This window comes from Schistocerca gregaria, chromosome 1 (genome assembly GCF_023897955.1).
Source record: "Schistocerca gregaria isolate iqSchGreg1 chromosome 1, iqSchGreg1.2, whole genome shotgun sequence".
Lineage (NCBI taxonomy): Eukaryota > Metazoa > Arthropoda > Insecta > Orthoptera > Acrididae > Schistocerca > Schistocerca gregaria.
In genome coordinates, this window is record NC_064920.1 from 700,128,511 (window position 1) to 700,151,889 (window position 23,379).

The following is a 23,379-nucleotide window of genomic DNA, read 5'->3' on the forward strand; positions in this document are numbered from 1 at the left end:
GCGTTGAGTCACCAGGCCTGCACATTCGCCTAGCTAACAGTGATGATTTTACAGGGACTCGCATTGCCCAGAAATATATTCGTTGTCTCCTTGATCTCGTGACACGAATCTAAAAGGCTCTGCTTTCCGGACGTTGGAGCGTCACACCATCTCAAAGTCGGAGCTCATGTACTCTTCCACATTCATAACCATTTATGCGTTATCACTTACAGCTACCTTATTATTTTCAGTTACTTCTATCTGTCTTGTTATTGCTATTTTCACTACGTAGAGCAAGATTTAATAAAACTGTAAAACTATCGCCAGTAAAAGCACAGCATTTATTGTTTGTCCCGCCCACGAAACCTTCCTTTGACCTCCCCATATTGTCGTTGTTCATGTAGGTTTCGCTCTTTTGTGTTTTTATCAGTGTTTTCAGAAGATCCGTTTGCAGTTTGTCTTCATCCATTATTGATATGCGTTCCTGTCTCCTCTTTCTATGTGATACCCTATCCTGTAGTCTCTAATCCTCTGCCCTGTTATTTCGTTTAGTGCCCTACGTTCACAGAACTAAATCAGTGTTGACCCTGTCATTACTTTATAGAATTTAAACGTTGTTTCCCACCTAATATTCCTATACCTCCTCTTGATTGCGCCACATACATACATACATATATTTTTGGAACTGTGGACTGGTGCTGTCATTGGAAGTGTGTGTAATGTTGCAACCTAGCTAGACATAAGAATTTGTTAACCAGCTTTTCCGTCTATGATTAGTTTAAACTATCAGTTTTTCTTTCTTTTTATTAGACTTAGATGACAGTCCTGTCAGTGAATTTATAACCGCACTTTCAACTGGCTACAGTCTATTTATTTACTATACTTTGTAGCGCGCTGACTGTTGTGTATGAGTTTCTCTTCCTGATTTTCAGGTGTATGTGGAGATGCTGGAGGTTCTACTCGTCCTCTAACTGAGAACGGGTGCAGCCCTTTGTACCTTCGGACAATATCGATTGAAGTTCCACTGTAAGTGTTGTAACACATACGGGAAGACTGCTCCAAGTATAAATACTTAATACTTGTAAGGATAATTTCAGTCACTGTCTTCGGTTGTTAAAACTGTCTTCTTGTGCTTCTTACGTAATAGAAAAACTTTCATTTCAACGTTCCCAGAAATAATGCTTAGCGATGCATCTCAAGTATCAGTTTGGAAGAAAATACGGAATTGTAATACCTAAAATTTCGTTAATATCACACCTGCATTATGATAGTATTATGTATGAAACAGTCTTTTGTGCTCTTTTTCTTGCAGCAATGAAGTTATACGTTTGAAGTGTGTATTCATGAGAAATTGAACTAGTAATAGTTCTCGTGTTGAGGCTAGAACAATTCTACCACTACGGTGAATGCAATAATTTGACATGCCACTCGGCAGTAGGGAAGCTGCCAAACATTCTATTGGTCTTTGCAACGACAGTGTGAACCATGAATTCCTCGACTGCAGGAAGGAGGGGGGACGGGGGTGGCGGCACTATTGCTGTTAGAAGGCAGTGGAAGGCGGGGCAGCCATGTACCATGTAGAAACACAAACTGGTTGCAGGGTACAGAAGTCACAGCACGCACAAACCTTACGTTTGTCCACCACTGGGCATTGACATTAACACGGGCATAGAAGCCCCGCCATTAGACACGCTAAGGCTGGACAAAGGTCGACTGGGCTGATGAGTTTCCGCCGACAAGAGGTTGTAAGTACATCGAAAACCACATGACATAATGCATCTCACTTCCCAATATTGCGTCGTATAGGCAAATGTGGGACGCTGTTTGCTGAAGGGTGATAAATGGAAGTAGATAAGTCTGCAATAGTCTCTCAATGGCAAAGGCCGAAGGAACATACTACATGTGTGACCCATAGATGACTTCGTATCGAGGATATCTGGGGCACCATCAAGTGAGACTGTTGATCAGTCGTGGATTTTGATGAATCTGCAACGCTTTCGATATCTCTTGGAGTCCGCCACGACGCATCGCGGTCGTCTTATAGTCCAGCCAACGAAGGAAAATTAGGAGGAAAAATCATTTAGTGTCAAATTTGAGTACACTGGTAGGTGCCAGTGTCATGAACAACACACTAAGTATTCTGACAGGTGGGTGTGAGCGTTAGTGGGTGGGACCTTGAAAGTCACTTCTTTACGTTCTTCTACGGATCGGAGCGTGGAATGTCAGATCCCTTAATCGGGCAGGTAGGTTAGAAAATTTAAAAAGGGAAATGGATAGGTTAAAGTTAGATATAGTGGGAATTAGTGAAGTTTGGTGGCAGGAGGAACAAGACTTCTGGTCAGGTGACTACAGGGTTATAAACACAAAATCAAATAGGGATAATGCAGGAGTAGGTTTAATAATGAATAGGAAAATAGGAATGCGGGTAAGCTACTACAAACAGCATAGTGAACGCATTATTGTGGCCAAGATAGATACGAAGCCCACACCTACTACAGTAGTACAAGTTTATATGCCAACTAGCTCTGCAGATGATGAAGAAATTGAAGAAATGTACGATGAAATAAAAGAAATTATTCAGATAGTGAAGGGAGACGAAAATTTAATAGTAATGGGTGACTGGAATTCGAGTGTAGGAAAAGGGAGAGAAGGAAACATAGTAGGTGAATATGAATTGGGGCTAAGAAATGAAAGAGGAAGCCGCCTAGTAGAATTTTGCACGGAGCACAACTTAATCATAGCTAACACTTGGTTTAAGAATCATGAAAGAAGGTTGTATACGTGGAAGAACCCTGGAGATACTAAAAGGTATCAGATAGATTATATAATGGTAAGACAGAGATTTAGGAACCAGGTTTTAAGTTGTAAGACATTTCCAGGGGCAGATGTGGACTCTGACCACAATCTATTGGTTATGACCTGTAGATTAAAACTGAAAAAACTGCAAAAATGTGGGAAATTAAGGAGATGGGACCTGGATAAACTGAAAGAACCAGAGGTTGTACAGAGTTTCAGAGAGAGCATAAGGGAACAATTGACAGGAATAGGGGAAAGAAGTACAGTAGAAGAAGAATGGGTAGCTCTGAGGGATGTAGTAGTGAAGGCAGCAGAGGATAAAGTAGGTACAAAGACGAGGGCTGCTAGAAATCCTTGGGTAACAGAAGAAATATTGAATTTAATTGATGAAAGGAGAAAATATAAAAATGTAGTAAATGAAGCAGGCAAAAAGGAATACAAACGTCTCAAAAATGAGATCGACAGGAAGTGCAAAATGGCTAAACAGGGATGGCTAGAGGACAAATGTAAGGATGTAGAAGCTTATCTCACTAGGGGTAAGATAGATACTGCCTACAGGAAAATTAAAGAGACCTTTGGAGAGAAGAGAACCACGTGTATGAATATCAAGAGCTCAGATGGCAGCCCAGTTCTAAGCAAAGAAGGGAAGGCAGAAAGGTGGAAGGAGTATATAGAAGGTTTATACAAGGGCGATGTACTTGAGGACAATATTATGGAAATAGAAGAGGATGTAGATGAAGACGAAATGGGAGATACGATACTGCGTGAAGAGTTTGACAGAACACTGAAAGACCTGAGTCGAAACAAGGCCCCCGGAGTAGACAACATTCCATTAGAACTACTGACGGCCTTGGGAGAACCAGTCCTGACAAAACTCTACCAGCTGGTGAGCAAGATGTATGAGACAGGCGAAATACCCTCAGACTTCAAGAAGAATATAATAATTCCAATCCCAAAGAAAGCAGGTGTTGACAGATGTGAAAATTACCGAACTATCAGTTTAATAAGCCACGGCTGCAAAATACTAACGCGAATTCTTTACAGACGAATGGAAAAACTGGTAGATGCAGACCTCGGGGAGGATCAGTTTGGATTCCGTCGAAATGTTGGAACACGTGAGGCAATACTGACCTTACGACTTATCTTAGAAGAAAGATTAAGAAAAGGCAAATCTACGTTTCTAGCATTTGTAGACTTAGAGAAAGCTTTTGACAATGTTGACTGGAATACTCTTTTTCAAATTCTAAAGGTGGCAGGGGTAAAATACAGGGAGCGAAAGGCTATTTATAATTTGTACAGAAACCAGATGGCAGTCATAAGAGTCGAGGGGCATGAAAGGGAAGCAGTGGTTGGGAAAGGAGTGAGACAGGGTTGTAGCCTCTCCCCAATGTTATTCAATCTGTATATTGAGCAAGCAGTAAAGGAAACAAAAGAAAAATTTGGAGTAGGTATTAAAATTCATGGAGACGAAGTAAAAACTTTGAGGTTCGCCGATGACATTGTAATTCTGTCAGAGACGGCAAAGGACTTGGAAGAGCAGTTGAACGGAATGGACAGTGTCTTGAAAGGAGGATATAAGATGAACATTAACAAAAGCAAAACGAGGATAATGGAATGTAGTCAAATTAAATCGGGTGATGCTGAGGGAATTAGATTAGGAAATGAGACACTTAAAGTAGTAAAGGAGTTTTGCTATTTAGGAAGTAAAATAACTGATGATGGTCGAAGTAGAGAGGATATAAAATGTAGACTGGCAATGGCAAGGAAAGCGTTTCTGAAGAAGAGAAATTTGTTAACATCGAATATAGATTTATGTATCAGGAAGTCGTTTCTGAAAGTATTTGTTTGGAGTGTAGCCATGTATGGAAGTGAAACATGGACGATAACTAGTTTGGACAAGAAGAGAATAGAAGCTTTCGAAATGTGGTGCTACAGAAGAATACTGAAGATAAGGTGGATAGATCACGTAACTAATGAGGAGGTATTGAATAGGATTGGGGAGAAGAGAAGTTTGTGGCACAACTTGACTAGAAGAAGGGATCGGTTGGTAGGACATGTTTTGAGGCATCAAGGGATCACAAATTTAGCATTGGAGGGCAGCGTGGAGGGTAAAAATCGTAGAGGGAGACAGAGAGATGAGTACACTAAGCAGATTCAGAAGGATGTAGGTTGCAGTAGGTACTGGGAGATGAAGCAGCTTGCACAGGATAGAGTAGCATGGAGAGCTGCATCAAACCAGTCTCAGGACTGATGACAACAACAACAACAACAACAGAATAACTTGAAAACCACTGCTTCTGTCGAAAATGTTTCTTGGTATGAAATAAAATAAAACGGCTCTATTCAAGAAATGTAAAAGTCGCAGATTACTGAAAATAGTGTTTACTGCTAAATAAAGTGGGTTAAGAACAAACATTAAATGTGCGTACCACATCTAAGTACAGTATTACGTTTGTATCATTAATAACTCATATCTGTATTCCATATAGCAATAAAGCATTTTGTGGAAAATAAACACCGCCGGGCTTGTCTGCGCACAATGTCACCATCGATTCATAAAGCATGCTGCGGAGGTCGGTATAACTTTGTGAAACACCCTGTAGTCGATTCTTGTGACGTTGGGGGATAGATGGAGTGGGGAATCACCTGCTTGCTCTTCCGTTTGCAGACCTACGAAAAAGAGAAGTGCATGCCCACAATCTGGCAGCCTACTCGTACTTTCGCCCTCTACCCCCCACACTCAACTTTTCAACCTGTTACACCCCCAGAACACAGTTTATCCCTTAATACACTTGTACTCCACTTAGATGTGATACGCACATTTACTATTTGTTCTTTACCCATTTTATTTTGCAGTAATCATTAATTTTATATCATTAAAACACTATTTTTAAAATCTACGATTTTTCCATCCCCTGACGTGGAGTTTAATAGTTCTTGAGAAAAAATGAATAGGACCCTTTTTGTAGGGAACTGAATATCGTTTAATTTCGTACCGGGAAACATTTTCGCTAGAAAACGCAGTTTTTGAGCTATTCTACCAAAACTTAAAAAATGACCTTTAAACGTCCACTCCACACCGGTCAGGATTTTTAGTGCGTTATTCATGACACCCCCCCCCCCCCTCCCCCAAACCCCGCGGCCACTCCCTACCACTATAGAAATTGTGACTACACGGTTTTTCTATCTGTTCAACCGTTTTTGCTCTTCATTAACTGGACTATTAAGGGCGGTTGTGGTACTTGATATCCAGTCCGTGTCCATAATTCAATTGCTCTGCGGTGTACGGCATATGTATGTTGATTGTTAGAATATCGCATGTGTGGACAATCTCATTTCTTCCACCGTCTCATCATCATGTTGCTGAGGTACAAAGAGTGGAAATACGTAAGTAAAACAAATTACTATTCAATGAATTTAAAGGAGTTACTCCTCCAAATTACATCCATCTTTTATTAATGCTTTGGTATGAAACTTATCATTTTGCACAGTAGACGTGCATGTACGTCTTAATTCAAACCATTTTCCCTAGATACTGTAGATTAGATAAGTTTATAATTGTTTTATTGCTGCGATCTAGCCTCTTATAATTTATTACCGATATTCAGAACTATCGAGCAAAAATTGACCTCTGCGCCATAGGCTCATAACAAAATCTCGATATCAATGCTGCCACTGGACAAAGCGCAATACCTACGCAACTGAAACGTCGTAATATTGTAAAAAATGTACACATGAGGCGCTAATCAGAGAGAGAGAAAGAGAGAGCCTCATAATTCCTTTCCAGGCCATGTTAATATGAGTTGTGATGTTACACTGCCCTCTGGCATCTGATTTAAACACGCTTTGTTGATTCAGTCGAGAAGAACATGTATTGTAGCATCTCCCACCTTTTATTTGATTAAATTTGGGGAAGCATTTTTTTTATTTTTTCCTACAGCGTGGCTTCTCTGTTTTAATAACTTTGAGGTCCCGCCCCCGAGCGTCGAAATTGCTGACAGGTGAACAGTATCTTACCTGTTCTTTGAATTTTGTTTTTTGCACATATCGGTTCCACCCGACAAAAATGCAAGTTCTACTGGATGTAACACAGACATCGTTAAGACAGTGTCACGAAGGGAGAGTATTATATTTTTTTAATACGGTGTAGCTCTCTTTACGAGCAGGTGCTGTGTCTTTGGTGAGAATTCATATGTTTGTTCGTGGCATTATAAGTATTTTTATGTCATTTCACACAGCCACCTGAATCATAACTTTTTACGACAAAAGGTAAATGCAGTGGTCGCGGAACTGACGGCCAATATTTTTTGTCAAGTACCAGCCGTATCGCTCGAGTGAACACTGGTTCAGAAACAATCTGAATTTCGTATTGACCACCTTAGGTAGTAAGCTTGGCGCCGGGATGTAATTTGGCATCAACTAAAGTTAGTAATAGTCGCAAAATTAAGAAGAAAACATATTACTAACGATACTGCGAGGCCTATTTTATTCCGAATTATGATAGAAGGTTCCTTCGGACTTGCATGCAGGCTACTACTGTCGTTATGGAACATATGAAATGTATTCGCATTTTGGAATGTGGACAATCATCAGCTATATAATGGAATGACAACAGTGAAAATTTGTGCAGGACCGGGACTTGAACCCGGATTTCCCGCTTATCGCGGTCGCCTTGCCATTTGGCTACCCGAGCATGACTGACGGCGAGACCCAGAAATGGTTCAAACGGCTCTGAGCACTATGGGACTCAACATCTGTCATCAGTCCCCTAGAACTACTTAAACTTAACTAGCCCAAGGACGTCACACACATCCATGCCCGAGGCAGGATTCGAACCTGCGACCGTAGCAGTCGCGTGGTTCCGTACTGAGGCGCCTAGAACCACTCGACCACCGCGGCCGGCCCAGACCCAAACTTCCATACGTAGTCAACCATGCGTTTTACAGTCCGTACTCTTACATCCATTATGTAAATTCCCGTACAGGGAGACATTTTACTTGAAAGTCGCTTGCGCGGTGTCACGATATTGCAGTGCTTGCATGTCCGAAGGAACATTACTTCGTAATTCGGAATGACACAGGCAGTGCAATATCCTATTTATCCGCCGAAGTTTGGTAAGCAATATTCAAGTAAAATGACTCCTCTGTACGGGAATATACATAATGGATGCAGGAGTACAGATTGTACACACATATACGAAGTTTGGGTCTGGCCTTGAGTTGAGCTTGGGTAGCCAAATGATAAGGCGACCACTCGCGATAAGTGGGAAATCCAGTTTCGAATGTCGGTCCGTCACAAATTATCATTGTCATCGTTCCATTATACAGCTGATGGTTGCCCGTATTCGCATTTTAACCCTACATCAGTCATAAAGAACGAATGGAGTCGCAGTTGAACATAGTTGATTATCACTAAAATTACGCTGTTGTAGATAGATTTGTAACTTACATGTTTTAAATCGACTGGGGATATAAAATGTAGACTGGGAATGGCAAGAAAAGCGTTTGTGAAGAAGAGAAATTTGTTAACATCGAGTATAGATTTAAGTGTCAGGAAGTCGTTTCTGAAAGTATTTGTAGGGAGTGTAGCCATGTATGGAAGTGAAACATGGACGATAAATAGTTTAGACAAGAAGAGAATAGAAGCTTTCGAAATGTGGTGCTGCAGAAGAATGCTGAAGATTAGACGAGTAGATCACATAAATAATGAGGAGGTATTGAAGAGAATTGGGACCGGTTGGTAGGACATGTTCTGAGGCATCAATGGATCACAAATTTAGCATTGGAGGGCAGCGTGGAGGGTAAAAATCGTAGGGGGAGACCAAGAGTTGAATACACTAAGCAGATTCAGAAGGACGTAGGTTGCAGTAAGTACTGGGAGGTGAAGAAGCTTGAACAGGATAGAGTAGCATGGAGAGCTGCATCAAACCAGTCTCAGGACTGAAAACAACAACAACAACCCGTGTTAAATGCCATGTCGGTCTCAGTGGAGAACATTAAATTGTGGAAGACGTAAACAGTGAGCATCCGTGTTGGTCAATATAGCGAATACCTATAAACGACATTGAAATAGGCTGATGAACTCTGACGACAGAGGGCCCCTGTACGCTTCAGTGCACTGGGCGCACGCGGTTGGAGTGGGGGAGAGCTTTCTCCGGAAAGCGTGTGAGCCGGCGGCGTCCGCATTGTACGCCCACTTCCGCGTGGCCGCTGCCCGACCTTTGGTCACCTCCTGTGGCGGTGCCGCGAGGTCACTTGACTGCGCGTTGTGGAAGCGACGATCCTGCCGCCACTCCGTCTCCTAATGGCAACGCTGCCCGCCGCTGTACTTTAACCGGGGAGTGTTCTAGCGCACTGCTGCCACATCCAGGGCCGAGGAAAGCTCGCTGGCACCGCTGTGTGCTGGGGAAAAAAATTAAAAGGAAGGAAAAAAGTCACCGTCACCGCCTTCCTGACACATCGTATGCGCCTCCCAACCGTGTCATGCTAGCTCGCTGCTTATGTTGACTGCGCTACAACACCAGTGTCATTTCAAACACCTCTGTTTTCTCTAGGTATTACCAAACTTGGAAACTTACTTCTTGCAGGAATCGTCGCAAAACAGTTAAACACTGGGTTAGTAGGCTGGAGCTGTGGGACGTTTTCACAAGATTTTCGTGGTTTCTATAAGTGACGCTATAGAGGCTCTGGGACAGATTCCTAAAAAACGGCGAATCACTCATGACATCTGATTATTTCCGTGCTTGATGCTAACCCCTTCATTTTCGAAGTACTATATGTATACTGTATATTTGAGCCTAGTCGTCCTAAGTCCTTTTCCGAGACAGAAAATGCTCAAATTTGTGTGAATTCCTAAGGGACCAAACTTGAAGTCATACACACTACTTAAACTAACAAATGCTAACAACAACACATACACCCATGTCCGACGGACGATTCGAACCTCCGGCAGGAGGGGCCGCGCAATCCGTGACATGGCGCCTCAAACCAGGCGGCCACTCCGCGCGGCCCACCCGAGCTAAATCTTAGTCGTTAATGAAGTTGCCATCTCATTAAATTGTTGGTTTCCTTTCTTCGCTGCGAGCTGCATCCTGTAAACTGCACCAATCGTCGCGTGAAATCTAAAGCACGGAGAACTTGGTTCGCAGAGGGAACATTGAGAACAGTGACTGCCCATAGGAGGTATGAGTCAGCAGATGTCGCTTTGCATTATAAAGGAGAGGTTTGTCGAAGAGTCACCTGCTACTTTTTCACGCATGGACGAGTCCACGTCAGCCGATTATTTGGACTTCTTTAGATTACTCGTGTGGTGGATTACCAGCTGCTCACTGTTCATTGGTCAAGGACTTATCATGGGAAGTGCTAATAGCCAGATAAATGATTCATATATGAAAAAGAAATCGCACCTTTGTTTCACTCCAAAGAGTTGTACCAGTGAAATTCAGATAAGGCTTAGCAGTATTTGGCTACGTCAAAGTAAATTTTTCGTTTCAATCTTACGGGGGCCATCTTTTGCTTTCTTAACTTCGTACGACGTATCTTTTGCGACATAAACATGCGAAATTCATTTGAACGGCAAATAGTGGAAATGTTGAAGCGGATGATCGCTGTACTACGTAAATCTAGAGCGAAAGCAAATATTTCCACTATCAAGGGAACCTTATGGACGGGCCTCTCTCGATTTTCTTTGTACACTATTTTCAGGTGGGGCTCCCACAACCGGATTACGCAACTGCTTCTGGTTGGTCCTATAAACACACCAATGCGGATTCTCGGAACGCGATTTCGACTTGTGAATCGGATTTCCGCTCCCACGTAAGCGCACAACCGTTTGTGAAAAGTGTTTCGATTGTTAGGTTACGTCGTTTTTTTAAAAAATATTTTCGTCTGATCTGGACTCAGTTACCTTACTTGCGGTAGAGGAAAAGTAGAAATATTAGACCGAGCGTGACGTTGTCTACCTCTAATAATGATGTGAAGAGAAATGGCCATTGTTCTGAGTATATCAGAAACCACAACTGCTGATTTCCAGACACAATTTGTGTCAAACAAATGGCGATCTGGAAACCGATATTTGACTGGCCTAGCAAAACCGCTTTAAGCCTTTACATGTAAGCACAACACGACAAAAAACCTTTGATGATTAGATTTCGAAGCGCGGCTATATTTAAAACATTTATTTATGCACTACGAACATAAGTTCCATTAATTTACAGACGCGCGAAATTTGGCACGGACTTCAATGCGAGATGCCTTTAATAGGTTCCACAACGAAACATTGTCTCGAAATTTGGTAGAAAATCCGAAGAAATTCTGGTCGTATGTAAAGTAGACAAGCGGCAAGACGCAGTCAATACCTTCGCTGCGCAGTGCCGATGGTACTGTTACCGACGACTGTACCGCTAAAGCGGAGTTATTGAACGCAGTTTTCCGAAATTCCTTCACCAGGGAAGACCAATGGAATATTCCAGAATTTGAAACACTAACAGCTGCTAGCATGAGTTTCTTAGAAGTAGATATCTTAGGGGTTGCTAAGCAACTCAAATCGCTTGATACGGGCAAGTCTTCAGGTCCAGATAGTATACCGATTAGGTTCCTTTCAGATTACGCTGATACAATAGCTCTCTACTTACAAATGGTATACAACCGCTCGCTCACCGATAGATCTGTACCTACAGATCGGAAAATTGCGCAGGTCGCACCAATGTTTAAGAAGGGTAGTAGGAGTAATCCATCTAACTACAGACCTATACCATTGACGTCGGTTTGCAGTAGGGTTTTGGAGCATATACTGTATTCAAACATTATGAATCACCTCGAAGGAAACGATCTATTGATACGTAGTTAGCATGGTTTCAGTAAACATCGCTCTTGTGCAACGCAGCTAGCTCTTTATTCGCACGAAGTAATGGCCGCTATTGACAGGGGATCTCAAGTTGATTCCGTATTTCTAGATTTCCGGAAAGCTTTTGACACCGTTCCTCACAAGCGACTTCTAATCAAGCTGCGGGCCTATGGGGTATCGTCTCAGTTGTGCGACTGGATTCGTGATTTCCTGTCGGGAAGGTCGCAGTTCTTAGTAATAGACGGCAAATCATCGAGTAAAACTGAAGTGATATCAAGTGTTCCCCAGGGAAGCGTCCTGAGGCCTCTGCTGTTCCTGATCTATATAATTGACCTGGGTGTCAATCTGAGCAGTTCTCTTAGGTTGTTCGTAGATGATGCTGTAATTTACCGTCTAGTAAGGTCATCTGAAGACCAGTATCAGTTGCAAAGCGATTTAGAAAAGATCGCTGTATGGTGTGTCAGGTGGCAGTTGACGCTAAATAACGAAAAGTGTGAGATGATCCACATGAGTTCCAAAAGAAATCCGTTGGAATTCGATTACTCGATAAATAGTACAATTCTCAAGGCTGTCAATTCAACTAAGTACCTGGGTGTTAAAATTACGAACAACTTCAGTTGGAAAGACCACATAGATAATATTGTGGGGAAGGCGAGCCAAAGGTTGCGTTTCATTGGCAGGACACTTAGAAGATGCAACAAGTCTACTAAAGAGACAGCTTACACTACACTCGTTCGTCCTCTGTTAGAAAATTGATGCGCGGTGTGGGATCCTTACAAGGTGCGATTGACAGAGGACATCGAAAGGGTGCAAAAAAGGCAGCTCGTTTTCTATTATCACGTAGTAGGGGAGAGAGTGTGGCAGATATGATACGCGAGTTGGGATGGAAGTCATTAAAGCAAAGACGTTTTTCATCGCTTTGAGATCTATTTACGAAATTTCAGTCACCAACTTTCTCTTCCGAATGCGAAAATATTTTGTTGAGCCCAGCCTACATAGGTAGGAATGATCATCAAAATAAAATAAGAGAAATCAGAGCTCGAACAGAAAGCGCGCGCTGTTCGGGAGTGTAATGGTAGAGAGTGAGTATGGTCATGGTTCGATGAAACCTCTGCCAAGCACTTAAATGTGACTTACAGAGTAATCATGTAGATGTAGACGTAATTTAATGTGTAACGTAAATGTCATTTTATCTACAAGTTACTTAAATTCCATGTTCATTAACAAATACAAAATTTAATTAACAAATACTTTATCATAATTTTAATAAAAACAATATATTCTTATTGTTTCTTATCAGATGAACAAGCCCATGTACACAAAAAATAATAAATTAGAATTTGTTTCAAAAGTACGAAACATCAGATAGAAAATAATTTCTTATTTCTACAGATTGAAGAGTGTTAATCATATTTTTTAGAACAGTGCGACAGTCTACAAGTCCGTATAAAACTTTATTATTATTCTGTCAGCGATTAAAAATAAAAATATTTTAATTAAAAACTTATGATGTATTTGTTAATTACCGTTTCTGTTTGCTAATAAATATAGAATGCAACTGAACCAGACAGTACTCTAACGAACGATTTAGCGAGTACAATACTTTATGCAATGCAGTCAGCTACCGGCAACTATATTAAAATTGCTCAGACCTTTTCTGCTTAACAGCTGGGAAATATTCAGATCTTCGAAGGCTATTTTTGCGAGTTGCGTCGCAGTGCTGTGTGAAATTGTTGTTTGGGAATAGCTTTGGAATCCCATAAGTATGAAGAAAATCGGAGCGGGTCATTCCGTAAGTTCTCATCGTCAAGAAAAAAGAAATGGAAGATCAGGAGGAGAAAAAAAGAAACATTCACTGTTTAAGAATTGTCTAACAAGTTGTGAGGGATCGTATTGTTGTACAGGCTGTCGATGAGAATTGAAATGTGAGCTTCTGCAATATCGAGACATAAAGCTTTATTTTGTTTCTGCTGTTAAGAAAGTTAATCTACCTCAAGTTTCAGATGAACAACTTTGAGATGGTTATCTCACACTCGAATGCTTAACAGTTTTGCTTAAACTCTTGGGAGAGGGAAGAGGATGGCAACTAGAAGTAGTTCGGAACCTAAGAACTAAGTCGTTTGTGGCTATTATTAATATAGGACAGTTATAGTTGAGTGTAGGTGTTTGGTTTCTAACGACTTCAAAAAACGACCGTCCAGATACTGTGTAAGGTAAACTACAGTGTGAACCTTCAGAACATGTAAAAGATAAATAAGAAGGTTCTGCAGGCTAGATTTTCTTGTGTTCGTTTGCTTAATAAAAGCGTATTCCCGTGATCTGTAGGTGTATCACTGTCATACATGCTTTATATGCTATCCGAGCAGGCCTTATAAAGTCTACAGAACAGTAGCCTGCTTTCCCGCGTATTAATCTACGTTACTGCGAAAGATTGCTGTTGTGCTCGGTTCCTGACTCATAATGAGTGTCTCAACACTCTGATGCGGAAGCCGGTGTCTCAGAAACGCGTTAGCTCTTTTCCGCCGGCTGGCTGCGACCAGCAGGTAATTGTAACGGTCTTTCATAATCGCCCGAGTGAAAGGCCACCCGTTATTGCAGTCAGGAGCCACGGCGCTAGGTGGGCGGTAGCCGGGCTGCCTTGCTACACTTAAGACTGTATCTCGTCTCAGAAATCACAAACAGATTTGAGGACAGAGTCCGTCCCGTCGTCTAGGACTGACTGACACGTAAGAAATGCCTACCACTGTGACGGGGAAGTAAGAAAAAATGGTCACGTCTGTCTGAACGATGACTAAGTTATTTTGTAAGCTGTTTAGTGTCCCTCAGTACTGATTCGCTGTTGCTATGAGTAGACTCGCACTTGGAAACTCATAATGACCACAAGAAAGGTGCTGTGAAAGGGTCAGTTAATCGCACACTCGAACTCGGCAACTCTGTACGCAGGTGACAGCACAGCCCAACCTTAGATATAAGTCAAAAGGCGTGGTGTGCCTGGCCCCTAACTGAACTCGTCAGTCGTGTGAACGACAGCAACTCTCTTACCTCTGTGCAGAATCTCATAGCGTTTCGTTGTGTAGTTCAAGTTAGTCTTCCACGCGTAAACTGACAGGAAGTCTCATTTTACAACCTATTTTTGGTGACTGTGGTAATGTACATTTAATCTGCGATGGTTATAAAATCAAACCTTGAAGAGGTTTAGGAACTGAAGAATGTGGATTACGATGCTGTGGTAAAAATTCATATTGATCTGTTAAATGATTTCCAGTTGGGAGCGACAACTTATTTTCGTGTTTGGACTCTCACTTTTGTAAGCTAGAACACTCGATAACAGAAGAATGTTAAAACAGTAGGCAAAGCTTTGAATGAAAGGCCATCTTAGCTTATACACATCGAAGTAGATGACAGCCATACAACCGTGAAGACATGAACAAGGAAGGATGTAAGTATATTATTCGCGCTCGATTTTTAAGAATGTGCCGAAACTGCTTAAGTCCTCGTTTGAAATTCAAGGTGCATTATTGCAGACGGAGGTGACATCTACGAAAGGCGAAGCCTTTGTCCTTAATAATGATACGGAAAATAGTCGTGTTGTTTTTCAGCCGGCTCCAGTCTACAATACCAATGTAAGCAGAAAACAATATTGGCAGTTGGTACTTTGCAGTATGCAGCGAAACACTTTCTCCAGTTATTCACGATCTACAGTAACTCGGGACGTTATTGCGTATCATTAGTGTTCAGCCTTATGATAGATAGGACGGAAACATATTTGAAAACTATACAATGTATTCGAGTTGAATGTGGGAAGAGGCAAATCTTTGAATCCAAAAACGTTGGCAATTCTCTTCGAACAGTCCATCGATGAGAGTATTAAAGTTGCCCTTCCGTCAGTCAAGATCACTGGTTGTCGCTTTTACCTAGCTGAAGCTTCGTAAATATAATTGTATTTGTTGTAAGAAAACCGTATAAACGTTGGGCGATAATCGGTCATAATTAGTATAGAATATTATTTGCCGTTTTTAAAAGATATTATATTACCATTCTTCCTAAAATTCAGCTTCTAAAGTCAGCTATATGTCACACGCTACCAAGGGTTGTGTTCATTGCTTAAGCTGTGGATCTTAAAAACGTTTTGCCTATTTGGTTTCCACAAACATTACTTTTTCTTACATATTTCAGATGGCGAAAAATACTAACACTTGATTTGGCTTCGGTGCACAAAGACCAGAACAGTGAATAAGGCCAGTGCCTGCGTTACGTATTTGGGATTAGTTCTGTAAACCCTCAAGATGTTCCTGATGATTTTGTTGGTCACAAGACCAAAAACTCGCCGGATTTGCTGACAATGTAAGAACCTCCCACCCAAACATTTTCTAATTTGTGACATGTCTGAAACATGAACAAACTGGTGCCTGCATAAGAAATAACTTCTCAAAAAATGGCCGCATCATCAAGACGGACCCAAAAACCAGAGAGAGGCAAGTTTTCCTACAACACAAGTTAGATTTACTCTGAGATGGTGAAATTGGCAAATTAGAATTTGTGAAACGTGTTTCATACATGATAAGAGAAAGGCAGTTGTTTTCAGGAAATATTTTTGTGTTTATGTGTAATTTGTTTTCTTTCATATCTTTATTTTGGTCCAGTATGTTCAGTCTCCTTTAGACAGTTGTAAATAGTGGCAGAGGCCGTGCACTTGCTCGCTCGAGATTTGGAAGAGTTAGCGAGTTTGTGCAGTTCCTCTGCCACGAGCAGGCCCAAGTTGCTGAGATCGCGCGAGCCGCTCAGGAGGCGCTTTGGGAAGATTTGCCGAATTCGAGTGTTTCGTTTTCTGGCAGCAGGTAGAAATTGCTGAGTTCGGTCTAACCGCTTGTTGCCCTTTGCAGTGAACGTTTCGCAACTGATATCGAGGAGCTGGGAAATACACGAAACTCTTACGATCTTGCATTATCTTCTTCTACAAAGTAACTGAGACATGAATCGTAGGTTTGTGAAAATATGTCAACATAATTTTTCCCGGGAAAAATGTAATTTATTCCAGAACGCCTGTATTCTGTATGCTAGGCGAATGATGTGTCTTACAAGGCTAAATTACTTCATCCGTTGTTATTTAACTTCGAATCACCCTTCCCTGAATCCAGTTGTAAAGAAAATCTAACCATTAAAATACAAGGATTATTTTTTGTTTTAAATTTTCAGTATGTTGGGGATGAGATGTTTCTGTGATTCTACTGTCTACTGTCAGATAATTTTTCCGTTGTATGTGATTGCGTGTTTATAGTTCCGCATTACTTACAGTGAATGCTTCCTAGCTGTGGCATATGAAAGGTGCGATATAATCATTATTTGACAATAGTAAATCTTCAGGTACATTGTACGATTGTTATGTTATGAGCTCAACAGTCAACAACTCTAATGACATTAGCTTATTTGAAAAGGTGGGTCTCAAAATGAAGATCTGAAGGAATATAAAAAGGCGCCAAAATTTAAGCAGGCTCGAAGGAACTGTTGTAGAGAGGAATTCATTTATAACGTAGATGTCAATATACTCTTTCCCCCTAAATGCGGAACGCACGGCCTACCTTTTTTCGGTTACTTGTGGGCGGTTTGTTAAGCAGTTTCCTGTAATACTATTAATAAACGCCTGAATGAGTGTTTAATATAGTTATGGCTTCTTATTCGTATTTACGAAATGGTCTGAACGAAAACCTGCGAATTACTGCACAGATATGCTCAGTTCCTTTGGTGTAGCGTACTTCTATATGTACACCGAGTTAAAAGCATACTGATACGTGTTACTGGTATTGCCACAAAAATTTCCGGCTTTCCACAGACAAAGCTATAGAAACCCTATGAAATGATCAGAGGAGGAATCAAAATATTCTTCATAGTTGTGCACTCGCAATCTCTGTTTATGGCTGATTTAGTGCATGAGTGCTTGTAAATATCAGCACGAAACTGATATGAGACGGATAACTTACGCAAGAATAATCGTGTTGAGTCGCCGGAAAGACGTGAAAATACTTATTGGGTGACACAATCTCTTGCTTTTCCCGTGCGGTATGTTGGCAAAAAATAATACCCCTCGTTACAAACTACACTGATAAGCCAAAACATTATGGCCACTGCCCACCGCGACGTTGGATACCGCCTGGTGGCCTTGCTGGCACGTGGCGCGGTAACAAAAGTATGTAAGCAGGGCAGACACGGACGGGGGTCACCCTACCGAAGATAAGGGGTGCAATTGAGATAAGCGATTTTGACAACAACAAACAAAATCCCAGAAGATTGGAGTAAAGGGGTCATCAATCCTCTGTTCAAAAAGGGCAATCGACGAAAATGTGGAAGTTACAAAGGCATCATGCTACTGGCACACCCCCTGAAGCCATTAGGAAAAATCATAGGAATTAGACTTCTTGCATGAGGCAGAACAAAATTGATTCAGAAAAGACCGAAGTGCTATGGAGCTTATTTTTTCAGCAAGAATGCGGACAGAAAGGTACTGGAAATATAGAAGAAATCTTGTGATTTCTGGATATTGAAAAACATATGAACAAGATATGAGAATGTTCGGATGACATAAAGGTGCCAAGCTACCTAACTGATACAGTCAAGAAGCTGTACCAAATATGTTACAGCTGTGCCCAGATCAGGCAACGGACGATCAGAATGGTTTGAAACAAAAAGAAGTGTGCAACAAGAAAGTGCCCTATCACCACTCCTGTTTGTAATAGTAATGGACAAGATCATAAGACCTATCAAGAAAATAGACAGCGAACGAAATGCCCTGGTTTTTACTGGTGATTTAATAGCATGGGGAGAGGCAGAAGCTGAAGCACAGAAGAAACTTAATAACGGGAACAAAAAATTCAAAAATTTGGTATTAAAACTAAGTAAAACAAAGACAATAGAAATGACCATCAACAGGCAAGGAACAAACTCACGTATATTTCTAGGAGTCAAAGTAGAATCTGTTTTCCATTTCAAGTTCCTTGGAAGAATGATGTCGAAAGACAACACCATTAAGCTGGAGGCATTCAGCAGGACGCAGAAAGCATCCAGTTTTTAGTCAAATCAGAAACCTTCTCTGGGAAGATAAAATGCCACGAAAAGCAAAATCACTCCATGTACCACAACTATTTCATACCAATCCTTACATGTGATTTAGAAACGTGTAAACAAGGACCTTAGGAGAATTCAGGCAACAGAAATGAGATTCATTACAACTGTAAATCAGACAACTCGAAAGGACAAAATCGGGAATGACATGAATAGAAAAAAGTTCCTGTTACCAGTGTCATAAGGAAACGCAGGCTTCAGTGGTATGGGCACATAACGAGAACGAACGGCGAGAAACCTGCCACAAAGTGTTTCAACCTGAACCTCATAGGAAGAAAACCTTGGGGAAGAGCAAGCAAACGCTGTATAGAGACTGTAAGATCACATGTGGAGGAGAAAGGACACAAATGGGAAGTTGTCATGGAACAGAAGATGTATGAAGGCAGAAGAAAATGGCGAGCGCTTGTACACTACTCTAGGGAAACTGGAGTTAGAAAACGGGAAAACGATGATGATGATGATGATGATGACGACTTTGTCGAAGAGCAGATTGTTATTACGCAGAGGCTGTGAACGAATATCTCGAAAACGGCGAAGCTTATTGAATGTTCACGTGCTACTGCCGTGAGCATCTAGGATAAGAGGTAAGGAGGGTAGTACAACTACCACTAGGCGCTGAATGGTTGGAAGTCCACGACTCTTCACAGATCATGGGCTTCGAAGGCTTGGCTTCGCTCTAAAGTAGGATGGATGGTAGGTCGTGGCATCTCTGCCGAAAGAGCACAATGCTGGTGCATGCACAAGTATTTCGGAGCACACTGTTCGTTGTAAGTTGGTGCTCCGCTGCAGACCGCCTGTACACACGTTAACCCAACGACATCGTCAACTACGATAGCATTGGGCACGGAACCATCGGGATTCGACCGTCGATCAATGGAAACGTGAATCCCATTTTTGCTACACTAATCGCTGGTCGTCTCCACAAAACGCATCGTCGAGGTGAACGGCGGCTCTAAACGTACAGCACGCCCCGGACGCTGGCTGGTGGGTGCAGTATTATGCTATGGGGGACATTTTCCTGTTGTTGCATGGAACTTGTGATAATAATCGAAGACATGCTGACAGCTGCGAACCAGCTGCATCCCTTAATGCTTGATGTCTTTCCCGACGACGATTTCACCTTTTAGCAGTACAATTGTCCGTGTCTCGGAGCCAGAACCGCGATACAGTGGTTGGAGGAGCATTATAGTGAACTCATGTTGATGCCTCGCTCACCAAATTCGCCTAATGTAAATGCTATGAAACCCATCTAGACCGCTATCGGTCGCCAGCACTATGTAAGCAAATCAGCGGCCCGTTATTTACGTCTGATGCTACGTACCTCCACAAACCTAGTCATCAACAAACTGTCGGATCCATGATACGGAGAATCAGTGATGTATTTTGTTCCAAAGACGGAGAAACAAGCAGATTGTCATAGTGTTTTGGCTCATCGGTGTATGATTAGCGGTGAACGTGTAATTTGTAGGGTTTCGTACCTTAATAGGTAAAAATGGAACCCTTACAGGATCATTTTGTTATCCGTCTGTTTGTTTGTGTGTCTATGTCCCTCCGACTGTTCAAGACCCTTTTTTCTCAGGAACGATTGGACGTAACAAGTTGAAGTTTGAAGGTCATGGTGCCTTAGCAGTATAATATACGTAAGCTTCTAAGTCAGTGTAATCAAAATCTACAGCAATTTGTCTCGTATTTTGATACATGCATCTCACGCATTAAGCGTATAGACCACTTCCCCGTGACGTAGAATCACGAAATTTGGCAAGAAGAAATGTTTCGCAGTACCAGTAAAGGAAAAAAAGTAAGAAACTGTTGATTTATAATTATATCACAAGGAAAAAATATTTTGTCATTTGTAATACGACTTCAAACGTTAAATTAAAACATTCTCGAAAGTCTTGGAATCCATGGGACCGATATCTTGCCCGTATCAATGTCGACAACACTCAAAATTCGTCGAGGTCCTCTATTTCTGGAATGGATGAACTGTCTATATGCATAACTTGAATTTAAATTCAGATACATTTGTACCTATTACCATAAAACGCTATTGTCGTGTATAACGAAAATGAGTATCCCCAGTTCTGCGATTTCATGTGCAGAACACGAAGTAGATGATGTTATAGGACTGCTAACACTCGTACAGTCTGCCATGCAGTCCTCATACACCTTAGTTGACATAAATGTGGTGATCATATAGTGCGATTCGAGAGTCCCGTCTCACTGTGTTACATTGGATTGATATACAAGTTTTAAATAGAGAAGAAAGTGGAATTAACGTAGAGAAGTGTCTTAAATTTCTATCCCGCCCAAAAAGAGCATGCATGCTTCCGAAGTTTTGAAACGTAGCTCCAGTATATTCTTCACAGATGAGTCTAAAGATTTAATTACCTTGTGTCAAAATATATGATTGAGAAATATTGACGATTCTGAACAAAAAAATTCCAGATTGAGTCTGCAGATGCTGTCAAAACATCCTTCTGACTATATTTAGACCTGTAAATACATGAGCCGTATCTAAAAACTGTAGCAACTGTAGCAATTAGCAGTTTTACTGTAACCGTACGTGGTGGTAAACTGGGAATCAAGCGCTGCCTCAAAGTAAGAATGAAAGTAAGATTATGTAGACGAACTCAAGAACAAGTCGAAGTTTTCAGGCTGTCCGTGCTCGGATAACAGAAACAATGGCTCACTGATCCGAAAGAGGTAAATTCTAGTTCAAGTCCCGGCCAAGCGTACAATTTTAACTTGTCGTAGATCTTCAAGGGAAAAAAATGGCAAGTGAATATGATAAAATTTTCATGACGTTTGACCGAGGATCAGTTCTCCAAGGAAGTGTCTCAATTTCTTGCAGGTAACGATAACTTTACTCCTGTATAATACGAGAACGGCCTCATGTCATGTCAACGTTATCATTCACAAAAGAAAATTTTGCTGTTTTATGTAAATTCGTAGAGAGAACAATTGTGCTTCAAAGATAAGTACTTCTTAAGAAATGATGTTCCCATCAATAGACAAGCCAAAAAGAGATGTTAGGAAGCTTGATAGAAGAGCTGGAGAGCCACCTGTGTTTTGTAGCACAAAATGAATGTCAGATATTCATGACTGGTATAACTCTGTAAGTGAAGAATATATTTTTTTACATATAATAAATCCTGACTTTATTACTACGGTATTTCATTATATAGGTTGTCGCATGAGGAACGGCGAATATTCAGTGATATGACAGGAACGATCATTCGAAACAAAAACGCCTAGTAAACATAGGCTCTGAAATGCATACCTTAAGAGCGATGAGCAATTGTTCATCGTAGATACTGTGAAACAAATTTATTCTACTGGAAGCTCTTTGATTTTCGTATTTTGGAATGAGGTAGTTTGCACCAAAACAAGAAAACATTATATAGTGAATATGGACTCATGCGCATTTGCTAAGTCGAAGAGAAGTGTTTTACAGCAGCGAAGATGAAAAAGTGATAATAGCCCTTAAGTTATCAGGGCCGATATTTGGTGTCTCGAAAAGAATAACGTTATCTGCCGATGCCCACAATCTATGGTAGTCTCGTCAGACAGGCCACAATTCAGCGCAGATCTTTACGATCCCAGGAACTTTCCCACCTTGGCCATACCGTGGGAGGAAAGCAAAACCAAGTGACTTACAGGCACGTCCCCCCCTCAGTTCCTTGTTGGCACCTGAACAGACGGAGGGCACTTTCGCTCTACTATGCCACTTTTATTTGTGGAGAATAATGAAAAGTTATTTGGCGAACTCTCTTCCTTAGTAAACTTCGAAGTGCTACCGTCTTAAGACTGCAGTTCCTACCCAATCCCGGGCGTTATTCTCTTGTTACAACTTGATGTACCTGTTACCATAATACTCCATCAGAACATGGTGCATAGTTTAGGTTTTATCGGGACTGAACACTGCAGAGAAATGAAGAACGACACAAACACTTGAAGGGAAAAATCTACTTCTTACGATATGTACTTAGACGCTTGCCAGACAACCAGGTTGACAAGAGTATTTATCGTCGCTTTTGAGGATGATTCACTTCCAGACGTGGTCAGTTTCATGGTTTCCGGCTGTGGTGTGAGGCAGTATTTCCCACCCGCCATACAGCACGATTTATGGAGATTGTGGCCGGCCACCTCACGAAAACTCACTGTGTGTGCTACCATCTGTTTGTGACATCTGCGCGAAAGACCACATTCCTCGATCACCGAAATGTGATACCCTAATTAGGGAATGCAATGCAGAGCAACTGAAGGTATCTGATTGCCTCTTATGTTTCGAAGCTCGGAAAAAATACATTTATTTATATCTTATCTCCATTATATTGACTTTCGCCACTACTGTGGCAAGATAGTCAGCAAAGAAATCAGTCTGTGGAGGCGATAAGCCCTGTCCTCTCGTGGATACTGCAGCACCATCTGCGGGTACCTCGGCTTTCCGGCCTTGGCCGAAAAACAACATCCTCCTCTGGCGTTCACTTTTGGGAACTTTCCGTGCAGAAATCTACTGACTACGACGCGACACTAACCACTGGCTGCCGAAGTCATTGATTGTGGGTCCCAGAGCTGCCCACTCCTATTCCGCAGCTACACCCACAGCTGATAAGTCCTCACAAGATACTCGACTGCCAAAAG

At 41.5% G+C, this 23,379-nt stretch overlaps 1 protein-coding gene across 8 annotated transcripts in view; it reads left to right on the forward strand.

Annotated features, from left to right (window-relative positions):
• The window catches only part of LOC126365377 (carnitine O-palmitoyltransferase 1, liver isoform), a 234,911-nt gene that overhangs the window by 63,671 nt on the left and 147,861 nt on the right, over positions 1-23,379 (forward strand). For all 8 annotated transcript variants that reach the window (XM_050008139.1, XM_050008145.1, XM_050008149.1 and 5 more), the window contains one exon: positions 912-1,005. The gene's annotated coding sequence lies outside the window, so the exon portion shown is untranslated. The remainder of the gene's footprint in view (positions 1-911; positions 1,006-23,379) is intronic.